We start from the raw sequence: 10,460 nt of genomic DNA, 5'->3' as shown, positions 1-10,460 counted from the left end.
GACATCAAAACTATGAAATAACACACATGGAATCATGTAGTATCAAAAAAGTGTTTAACAAATTAAATATATATATTTTTTGAGATTCTTCTAATTAGCCACCCTTTGCCTTGATGACAGCTTTGCAAACTATTTGCATTCTCTCCACCAGCTTCATGAGGTAGTCACCTGGAATGCATTTCAATTAAGAGGTGGGCCTTGTTAAAAGTTAATTTGTGGAATTTATTTCCGTTTGAGCCAATAAGTTGTGTTGTGACAACACAGAAGATAGCCCTATTCGGTAAAATACCAAGTCCATATTATAGCAAGAACAGCTCAAATAAGCAAAGAGAAACAACAGTCCATCATTACTTTACGAAGGTCAGTCAATTCGGAAAATGTCATGAACTTTAAAAGTTTCTTCAAGTGCAGTCTCAAAAACCATCAAGCGCTATGATGAAACTGGCTCTCATGAGGACCGCCACAGGAAAGGGAGATCCAGAGTTACCTCTGCTGCAGAGGATATGTTCCGTAGAGATAACTGCACCTCAGAAATTGCAGCCCAAATAAATGCTTCACAGAGTTCAAGTAACAGACACATCTCAACATCAACTGTTCAGAGGAGACGGCGTGAATCAGGATTTCATGGTCGAATTTCTGCAAAGAAACCACTACTAAAGAACACCAATAAGAACAAGAGACTTGCTTGAGCCAAGAAACGTGAGCAATGGACATTAGACCATGGAAATCTGTCCTTTGGGCTGATGAGTGAAAAATGTGAGATTTCTGATTCCAACAGCCGTATCTTTGTGAGACACTGAGTAGGTGAATGGATGATCACTGCAAGTGTGGTTCCCACCATGAAGCATGGAGGAGGAGGTGTGGGGGTGCTTTGCTGGAGACACTGTCTGATTTATTTAGAATTCAATGCACACTTAACCAGCATAGCTACCACAGTATTCTGCAGCGATAAGCCATCCCATCTGGTTTGGGCTTTGTGGGACAATCATTTGTTTTTCAACAGGACAATGACTCAATACACCTCCAGGCTCTGTACGGGCTATTTGACCAAGGAGAGTGATGGAGTGCTGCATCAGATGACCTGGCCTCCACAGGGTGGACATAGACCCAACCACTGGGGAGCAAGGCCAAGCCAATCAAAATGAGTACTCCTCAGATTCATCAGTCGGACAGCTGCAGTCAGCATACCAATTGCACACTCCCTCAAAACTTGAGACATTTGTGGCATTGTGTTGTATGACTGAACTACACATTTTTAAAGTGGCCTTTTTACTGTCCCTAGCACAAGGTGCACCTGTGTAATGATTGTGCAGTTTAATCAGCTTCTTGATATGCCACACCTGTTTATTTCAGCTCATATATATAAGAGCGAGAGTAAGAAATGTGTGAGTACACAAACAGTCAAAAGAGGTCAAATGCCAATCCCCAGTACAGATAACTCATCCAGAGCTCTTTGACTTCTGGCAGAAAGGTATTCAAAGATATGATGGCAAACATTTAGTTGTGAATTGCATACAAATGTAGCGAGGAAGAGAGAAAGCAAGACTGCAAGTCATTGCAAGTCATATTTCAAGTGAGCAAGAGAGCGTAAGAGTGAAAGAAACAGCGTGTGCAAACAAACTGGTCATGCACAGATGGACCCCATCCTTCCATACCACAACACCCTAAGGATGTGGTGCTGACCATCGTTCTGGTCCAGTAGGACACACAGCAGATTGATCAGGGTGTTCACTTTCTACAGTGACTCCAGGCAGCTGGACACTTGATGCAGATGCCAAGTTATGAGTGATAGCACTGTTTAGGTGGTCTGCACGAGACAAACCCACAGACCCACACTGACAGTCTATCCGTCTACCCATATTTTACCCTGCACTGACACCGTCTATTTATAACTAATCAACACTGTTAATAGCTAATACAATCGTCATACTTCCAGAAGGGTGACCTGCATGACCAAAGCAGATGTCATGAGATGGCTACAGCTAATTCTGCGAAGGCCAAGTCAAAACAGATGGACTCAAAGTAGGCACAACAGCCTGGGGTTTGGGCCTTCTAGTGGTTACAGACACCATCTTTGGTGCACGTAGACCCGTGAGAGCATAGGATCGTATCCCGATCCCGGCGTTCCACACACACACACACTTCTGTTCATCATTTGATATAGGCCAATAAAATGTACTGTTAAAAGGAAACTCCAATAGTTGCCAACCAACACCAAGCAATGTGGACTTTTCACCTGTGGACTCAAGACTACACTGAATCTGTCTGACTGTCAATACTGATTCTGTGGGTTTATCTATAAGCTTATTTCACTGATCTGGCTGAACTTGCTTCCGAGTGCTGGCTGGCCTACAAATACAAATGAGTGGATAAAGGCTGATGCAGTCATTACTACAACTGTAAAGCGTCTCCATCGCCACACACACATCTAATGTTCAACTAATACTAGCGGGTGTTCGGCTATTCCAAGAATGTCTAAAGAGAAAATTCTCCATCCCACTCCTTTGTATTTGCAAGGGTTCACTGTAATACAAAAATCTGCAAGAAACTCTAGAAATGTGAAATTAGGCTACCCTTCCTAGCAAACCAATGGCACTTCTACAGTACGAAAAAAGTATCCAAATGTATGCACTCACTACTGTAATTTGCTCTGTGTAAGAATGTCTGCTAAATGACTCATATTTTAAAATGTAGAGAGCAGGGGACACAGAATGTAGTTGTAGAATTGTTTTCAGGGACTTCCTCCTCTGGGCTTACAGTTAAATGCTGTGCAGTAATAGGCTACCAAAACCAGCTCTATCTGCAAGGCGGTGTCTGGTATTACGCCGGGTTTACTCACCCTGAAAGGCTTTAGTGATCATTCACAGCCTCCCTGTTTCCTTCCTACTGGCTACATAGAAAAACACAGACTCACATACTGCTAACCAGCCCTTCAATCAAAGGTCCATGTTAGTAAATACAGCCAAATTACTATTACTGCACAACACTGTACTGTCTGGTACACCAAGCAAATGAAATCAATGTACTACAGAAAGTCAATAATGTTCAGTTGGATCCCTTTACTATTAGCACTGACTATATAGGGCACTGTGTAATAGGGGAAATCAGCTCTACACAAGACAACTTACCACACACACTTTCCTATGGCATGGATCTCAAGTCCAACTACCTTGATTAGAATTGGTCTGGGTAATTAGCATGGAAGGTCAGTCGCCGTCTGTTTTATTGCAACATCCAACATTATTGGATTATTTAGCTATGCAATCAATTTTAGTGCGGATTCAACATCCGGACTTCACAGGAATGCAGCATCATCAAAACATTGGCCGAATGTCAACCTAACTTCTTAGCTGGGTAACTGATGAATAATGTCCTGGTAGCTTGGTAATAACAACATACGAGCTAAATAACGTAACGGATCGTACTAGTCGATGGCCTAATCTGTTTGGTGACAATTTTATCACATTGATAGGGAAATGTTCGACAATCACAACAATTTGCAAAATAATAACACGCCTAGGTAATATTAACGTTACATTTACAAACTACAATGTCTTGAAATAATTAAACATTGTGTTCTGGCTACCATCGTTTAGTTTTCCTTCCCGGCTTTCTCAGTAACGTTACTCTCCCTGGCAGTTTTCAGCAGTGAGCAACCATCGCCATTCGAGCTACTTAGTTATCCAAGTTAACAGTTAGCAACAGTGCGATCGGTCAATGATGAAGAAATACATAATAACGTTATTTGTTTTCATATGAACCCTGTCATACCGGTTAGCTCATTTAAATATAATATTTAATTGAAAATGAATGATTACCGTTGACCTAGCTTGCTCTCAGCTTCCTCTGCTGCTAGCTAGTAACGTTAGTTTGCAGTAGACTGGCTGGCAAGCGGATGCTGTTGTTGAATGAGATTGACAAAATGAAGCATTTTATCTCCAATTAAGTAAACAAGCAGATACATACGTTGATAGTGACATGCTAGTAATAACAGTTTTTAACCACTCTTCGGGGGGAAATTATTGATGAAAAAAGTGATTTTCCGTACCGTCTCCTCTCTGTCTCTGCGCGGGCGTTGGCAGGTTCGCGCTTGGGGGTTTCTAGTCCAAATTGCAGGGGCACGTTGCGTATGACGTAATGCGTGACATGCTAATCACAAATCACTTGTAGCTAAATGTATTGATTTACTACAAATGATTTACATTTCAATAACAGTGTACATTGATGTTTTCCGTAGTAAGAATAGTATAGTACAATACTGGATTAATCTTACTTAATCTTGGTAATGAAAGTTATGAAAACACCTGCCTTTTCGCAGTCACCTGCTATATTATAAGTAGATGGAGAGAATCTCATTCCGTTTCCATTAAGATTACATTCGCACAAGATCATGATTATTATTTTAACTACACTCCACTCAATCAAAGATACTAATGCAGTCTGATTGTATCTTTGTGAAGTGTCACAGGAAATATATGGCTACATTTGCATTGGCTACTATTTGCACATTGCTACAACACTGTAGATAGCCATAAAATGAGAGTTGAAATGTCGCTATTTCTTTGGAACTTTTCTGAGTGTACTGTTTACTGTTCATTGTTTATTTCACGTTTGTTTATTATCTATTTCACTCGTTTAACAGTGGTGGTTGTTTAGATATTTGAGGCATTGGAGAAAACAATAAACAGAGGACGAAGAATACATTTCCAGATCGGAAAAGGAGAGCAAATGTCCACAAAGGCTACTGGATTTGGTTTTCAAACCCAATATAAAGTTACATAAAGCACTTTTGTTGGTCGCTAATTTTGTGCCTCTCCCAACTACGGATTCATTAGTTTGTCTGTGTGTATATGTGTACCATTGGTTGCTTGTTTTCTTATAAGATAAATTGGGGCTAGTACAAGAAGAACCTGAACTAGTGCAATGATTGCGAAGAATGTGGCAAAACCTTCACTCTTGAGGCCTTTATGAGTCCAAAAACTCAGACCGGTTTCGAGATGGACCTGGGGCTTTCCCACCCGGACCCAATATGCATAAATTCATGTAAAAAAAATATAGAGGCCCGTTCTGAACGAATCCAAGGACAACTAGACCCGTTCAGTATAGACCTGCACTGTAAAAAAATATATAGAGAGAGAGACCCGTTCCGAACGAATCCGAGGACAACTAGACCCGATCAGTATAGACCTGCACTGTATAAAAATATCTGTCATTTTACTGGACATGTAAACATGTTTCCCATGCCAATAAAACCCTTGAATTGAGTTGAGTGGTGGTGTCCTGTCGGCCAGGCAGTTGGCATGGTGCAGGAGCAGATAGGGTCAAAGTAGTGGAATGGGGTAGTGGGTAGGGTAATTAAAAATATATTTGTATTTTATTTTTCTCGGTTCCCGTTTTGTATCACAAAGGGTAATGGATTTGTATTATAGTTCAGTTGGTGGCAGTAATGCAACATATTGGATGTTAAACTCCACCGAAGAAGCTGTGGAGACGCACAGGTTGGATAGATAGTGCTGTTTGTGGGATTGGAGAGGATTGGAGTGGTGGTAGCTTTTGCTGGGTTCCCGCCCATGTGGGTGTGGAGGGTAATGAGAAGGCTGATGTGGTGGCTAAGAGTGCGGTGAGGAGAGAGGGGGTAGATATTCAGGTCCCGCTGGGCCGCAGGGAAGTCAAGTCCTTGATCCGGGCTCAATCTTTGGCAAAGGGAGTGGGATGCTAGAAGTACGGGGAGGCAATTTTATAATGTGCAGTTAAGGAAGAGGTGGGGAGTATGGGATGTAGGAGAGAGGAAGTTGTGTGGAGTAAACTAAGGAAGAGGTGGGGAGTATGGGTTATAGGAGAGAGGAAGTTGGGCACACATGCCACATTGTGGATGATGGGGAGACATGAAACAGGTCTGTGTGATGAGATGTTCTTAATGTTTGGTAAACTCAGTGCAGTACCAGTCAAATGTTTGGACTCAACTACTCATTCAAGGGTTTTTCTTTATTTTGACTATTTTCTACATTGTAGAATAATAGTGAAGACATCAAAACTATGAAATAACACACATGGAATCATGTAGTATCAAAAAAGTGTTTAACAAATTAAATATATATATTTTTTGAGATTCTTCTAATTAGCCACCCTTTGCCTTGATGACAGCTTTGCAAACTATTTGCATTCTCTCCACCAGCTTCATGAGGTAGTCACCTGGAATGCATTTCAATTAAGAGGTGGGCCTTGTTAAAAGTTAATTTGTGGAATTTATTTCCGTTTGAGCCAATAAGTTGTGTTGTGACAACACAGAAGATAGCCCTATTCGGTAAAATACCAAGTCCATATTATAGCAAGAACAGCTCAAATAAGCAAAGAGAAACAACAGTCCATCATTACTTTACGAAGGTCAGTCAATTCGGAAAATGTCATGAACTTTAAAAGTTTCTTCAAGTGCAGTCTCAAAAACCATCAAGCGCTATGATGAAACTGGCTCTCATGAGGACCGCCACAGGAAAGGGAGATCCAGAGTTACCTCTGCTGCAGAGGATATGTTCCGTAGAGATAACTGCACCTCAGAAATTGCAGCCCAAATAAATGCTTCACAGAGTTCAAGTAACAGACACATCTCAACATCAACTGTTCAGAGGAGACGGCGTGAATCAGGATTTCATGGTCGAATTTCTGCAAAGAAACCACTACTAAAGAACACCAATAAGAACAAGAGACTTGCTTGAGCCAAGAAACGTGAGCAATGGACATTAGACCATGGAAATCTGTCCTTTGGGCTGATGAGTGAAAAATGTGAGATTTCTGATTCCAACAGCCGTATCTTTGTGAGACACTGAGTAGGTGAATGGATGATCACTGCAAGTGTGGTTCCCACCATGAAGCATGGAGGAGGAGGTGTGGGGGTGCTTTGCTGGAGACACTGTCTGATTTATTTAGAATTCAATGCACACTTAACCAGCATAGCTACCACAGTATTCTGCAGCGATAAGCCATCCCATCTGGTTTGGGCTTTGTGGGACAATCATTTGTTTTTCAACAGGACAATGACTCAATACACCTCCAGGCTCTGTACGGGCTATTTGACCAAGGAGAGTGATGGAGTGCTGCATCAGATGACCTGGCCTCCACAATCACATATCCACAACCCAATGGAGATGGTTTGGGATGAGTTGGACCACAGAGTGAAGGAAAATCAGCCAACAAGTGCTCAGCATTTGTGGGAACTCCTTCAAAACGGTTGGAAAAGCATTCCAGATGAAGCTGTTTGAGAGAATGCCAAGAGTGTGCAAAGCTGTCATCAAGGCAAAGGGTGGCTACTTTGAGGAATCTAAAATCTAAAATATATTTTGATTTCGTTAACACTTTTTTTGGTTACTACATGTGTTATTATTATTTCATAGTTTTGATGTCTTCACTGTTATTTTATTAGAAAATTGTCAAAATAAAGAACCCCTCTTTAGTATTCAGACCCTTTACTCTGTACTTTGTAGAAGCCCCTTTGATAGCGATTACAGCCTTGATTCTTCTTGGGTATGATGCTACAAGCTTGACTGGGTCCTGGATTTCCTGACGGGCCGCCCCAGATGGTGAAGGTAGGAAACACCTCCACTCCGCTGATCCTCAACACTGGGGCCCCACAAGGGTGTGTGCTCAGCACCCTCCTGTACCCCCTGTTCATCCATGACTGCGTGGCCAAGCACGCCTCCAACTCAATCATCAAGTTTGCAGACGGCACAACAGTAGTAGGCTGGATTACCAACGATGACGATACACCCTACAAGGAGGAGGTAAGGACTCTGGGAGTGTGGTGCCTGGAAACAACCTATCACTCAACGTCAACAAAACAAAAGAGATGATATTGGACTTCAGGAAACAGCAGAGGGTGCACCCCCTTATCTCATCGACGGGACTGCAGTGGAGAAAGTGGAAAGCTTCAAATTCCTGGCCGTACACATCACTGACAAACTGAAATGTACCACCCACACAGAAAGTGTGGTGAAGAAGGCGTAACAGAGCCACTTCAACCTCAGGAGGCTAAAGAAATGTGTCTTGTCACCTAAAACCCTGACAAAGTTTTACAGATGCACAATTGAAAGCATCCTGTCAGGCTGTATCACCGCCTGGTACGGCAACTGCACCGCCCGCAACTGTAAGGCTCTCTAGAGCAGGGCTGCCCAACCCTCTTCCTGGACATCTACCGTGCTGTAGGTTTTTAACAATTTAACACACCTGATTCTACTAATTAGCTGCTCAACAAGACCTTAACTAGCTGAATCAGATATGCTAAATTAGGGTTGGACTGAAAACCTACAGGACATTAGATCTCCATGAAAAGGGTTGGGCAGCCTTGCTCTAGAGGGTGGTGTGGTCTGCCCAACTCATTACCAGGGCGAGTAACCAGGGGCAAACTACCCGCCCTCCAGGACACCTACAGCACCCGATGTCACAGTAAGGCCAAAAAGATCATCAAGGATATCAACCACCCGAGCCACTGCCTGTTCACCCAGTTATCATCCAGAAGGTGAGGTCAGTACAGGTGCATCAAAGCAGGGACCGAGAGAATGAAAAACATCTTGTATCTCAAAGCCATCAGACTGTTAAACAGCCATCACTAACACATTAGAGGCTGCTGCCTATAGGCATAGACTAGAAAACACTGGCCACTTTAAGGAATGGAACACTAGTCACTTAATAATGTTTACATATCTGGAATTACTCATCTCATATGTATATACTGTATTCTATACTATTCTACTGTATCTTACTCCGTTCCACTCTGACATCGCTCGTCCATATGTATATAGTCTTAATTCATTCCTACTTAGATTTGTGTATATTGGCTAAATGTTGTGAAATGTGTTAGATATTACTTGCTAAATACTACTGCACTGTCGGAGCTAGAAGCACAAGCATTTCCCTACACCCGCAATAACATCTGCTAATGCTAATCACGTGTATGTGACCAATTAAAGTTGATTTGATTTGCACATTGCTCCGTTCATATTTGCCTCGGTCCTGACTAGTCTCCCAGTCCCTGCTGCTGAAAAACATCCCCACAGCATGATGCTGATACCACCGTGCTTCACCATAGGGATCATGTCAGGTTCCACCAGACATGATGCTTGGCATTCATGCCAAAGAGTTCAATCTTACTTTAATCAGACCAGAGAATCCTGTTTCCCATGGTCTGAGAGTTGTTTAGGTGCCCTTTGGCAAACTCCAAGCGGGCTGTCATGTGCCTTATTACAGAGAAGAGGCTTCTGTCCACTCTACCATAAAGGTCTGATTGGTGGAGTGCTGCAGAGATGGTTGTCCTTCTGGAAGGTTCTCCCATCTCCACAGATGAACTCTGGAGCTTTATCAGAGTGACCCTCGGGTTCTTGGTCATCTCCCTGACCAAGGCCCTTCTCCCCCGATTGATCAGTTTGGCCGGGCGGACAGCTCTAGGAAGAGTCTTGGTGGTTCCAAACTTCTTCAATTTAAGAATAATAGAAGCCACTATGTTCTTGGGGACCTTCAATGCTGCAGAATGTTTTTGGTATCCTTCCCCAGATCTGTGCCTCGACACAATCCTGTGTTGGAGCTCTATGGAAAATTCCTTCGATCTAAAGGCTTGGTTTTTGCTCTGACATGCACTGTCAACTGTGGGACTTTATATAGACAGGTGTGTGCCTTTCCAAATCATGTCCAATTAATTCAATTTACCACAGGTGAACTCCAATCAAGTTCTAGAAACATCTCAAGAATGATCAATGGAAACAGGATGCACCTGAGCTCAATTTTGAGTCTCATAGCAAAGGGTCTGAATACTTATGTAAATGTGATATTTCAGGGTTTTTTTTATATACATTTGCAAAAAAATCTAAAAACCTGTTTTTGCTTTGTCATTACGTGGTATTGTGTGCAGATAGATGGGGGGGAAAACGATGTAATGCATTTTAGAATAAAAGTGTAACCTAACAACATGTGGAAAAAGTCATAGGGTTCTGAATACTCTCCGCATGCACTGTATTATACTGTATATACACTAAACGCTTGTTGTCACTTTTATCCTAATTGTTTGATATTTTTTTGTGGTCTACTTAAAGGATTGCTTTAGATCATGAGTAATTATTTTTCCTATTGCCAGTATTTAGTTTCTTTTCCATGGTAATTCTATATCCTGAGATTTTAGATTATTCTTAAAATATTTTTTTCAATGGGAGTATTACGTTTTCAGTGTTGGTGAGGTATATCAGGAGATCATCTGCCAATAAGTTTATTTGAGTTTATATTCATTTTTACCAATACTGATACCTGTTACGTTTGGGTCTTGTCTAATTCTTTCTGCAAGAGATTCGATTGCCAGTGCAAACAGGAGTGGGGAGAGAATACATCCCTGTCTTGTGCCCCTTTCTAAAGCAATAATGTATTATTATCAGATAATGTATTATTTCTGTATATTTTTGCTTTAAGACATTTTATACAATATG

Source organism: Oncorhynchus mykiss, chromosome 17 (assembly GCF_013265735.2).
Source record: "Oncorhynchus mykiss isolate Arlee chromosome 17, USDA_OmykA_1.1, whole genome shotgun sequence".
NCBI lineage: Eukaryota > Metazoa > Chordata > Actinopteri > Salmoniformes > Salmonidae > Oncorhynchus > Oncorhynchus mykiss.
The sequence above is the reverse complement of the archived record's forward strand: the minus strand, read 5'-3'. Positions refer to the sequence as shown.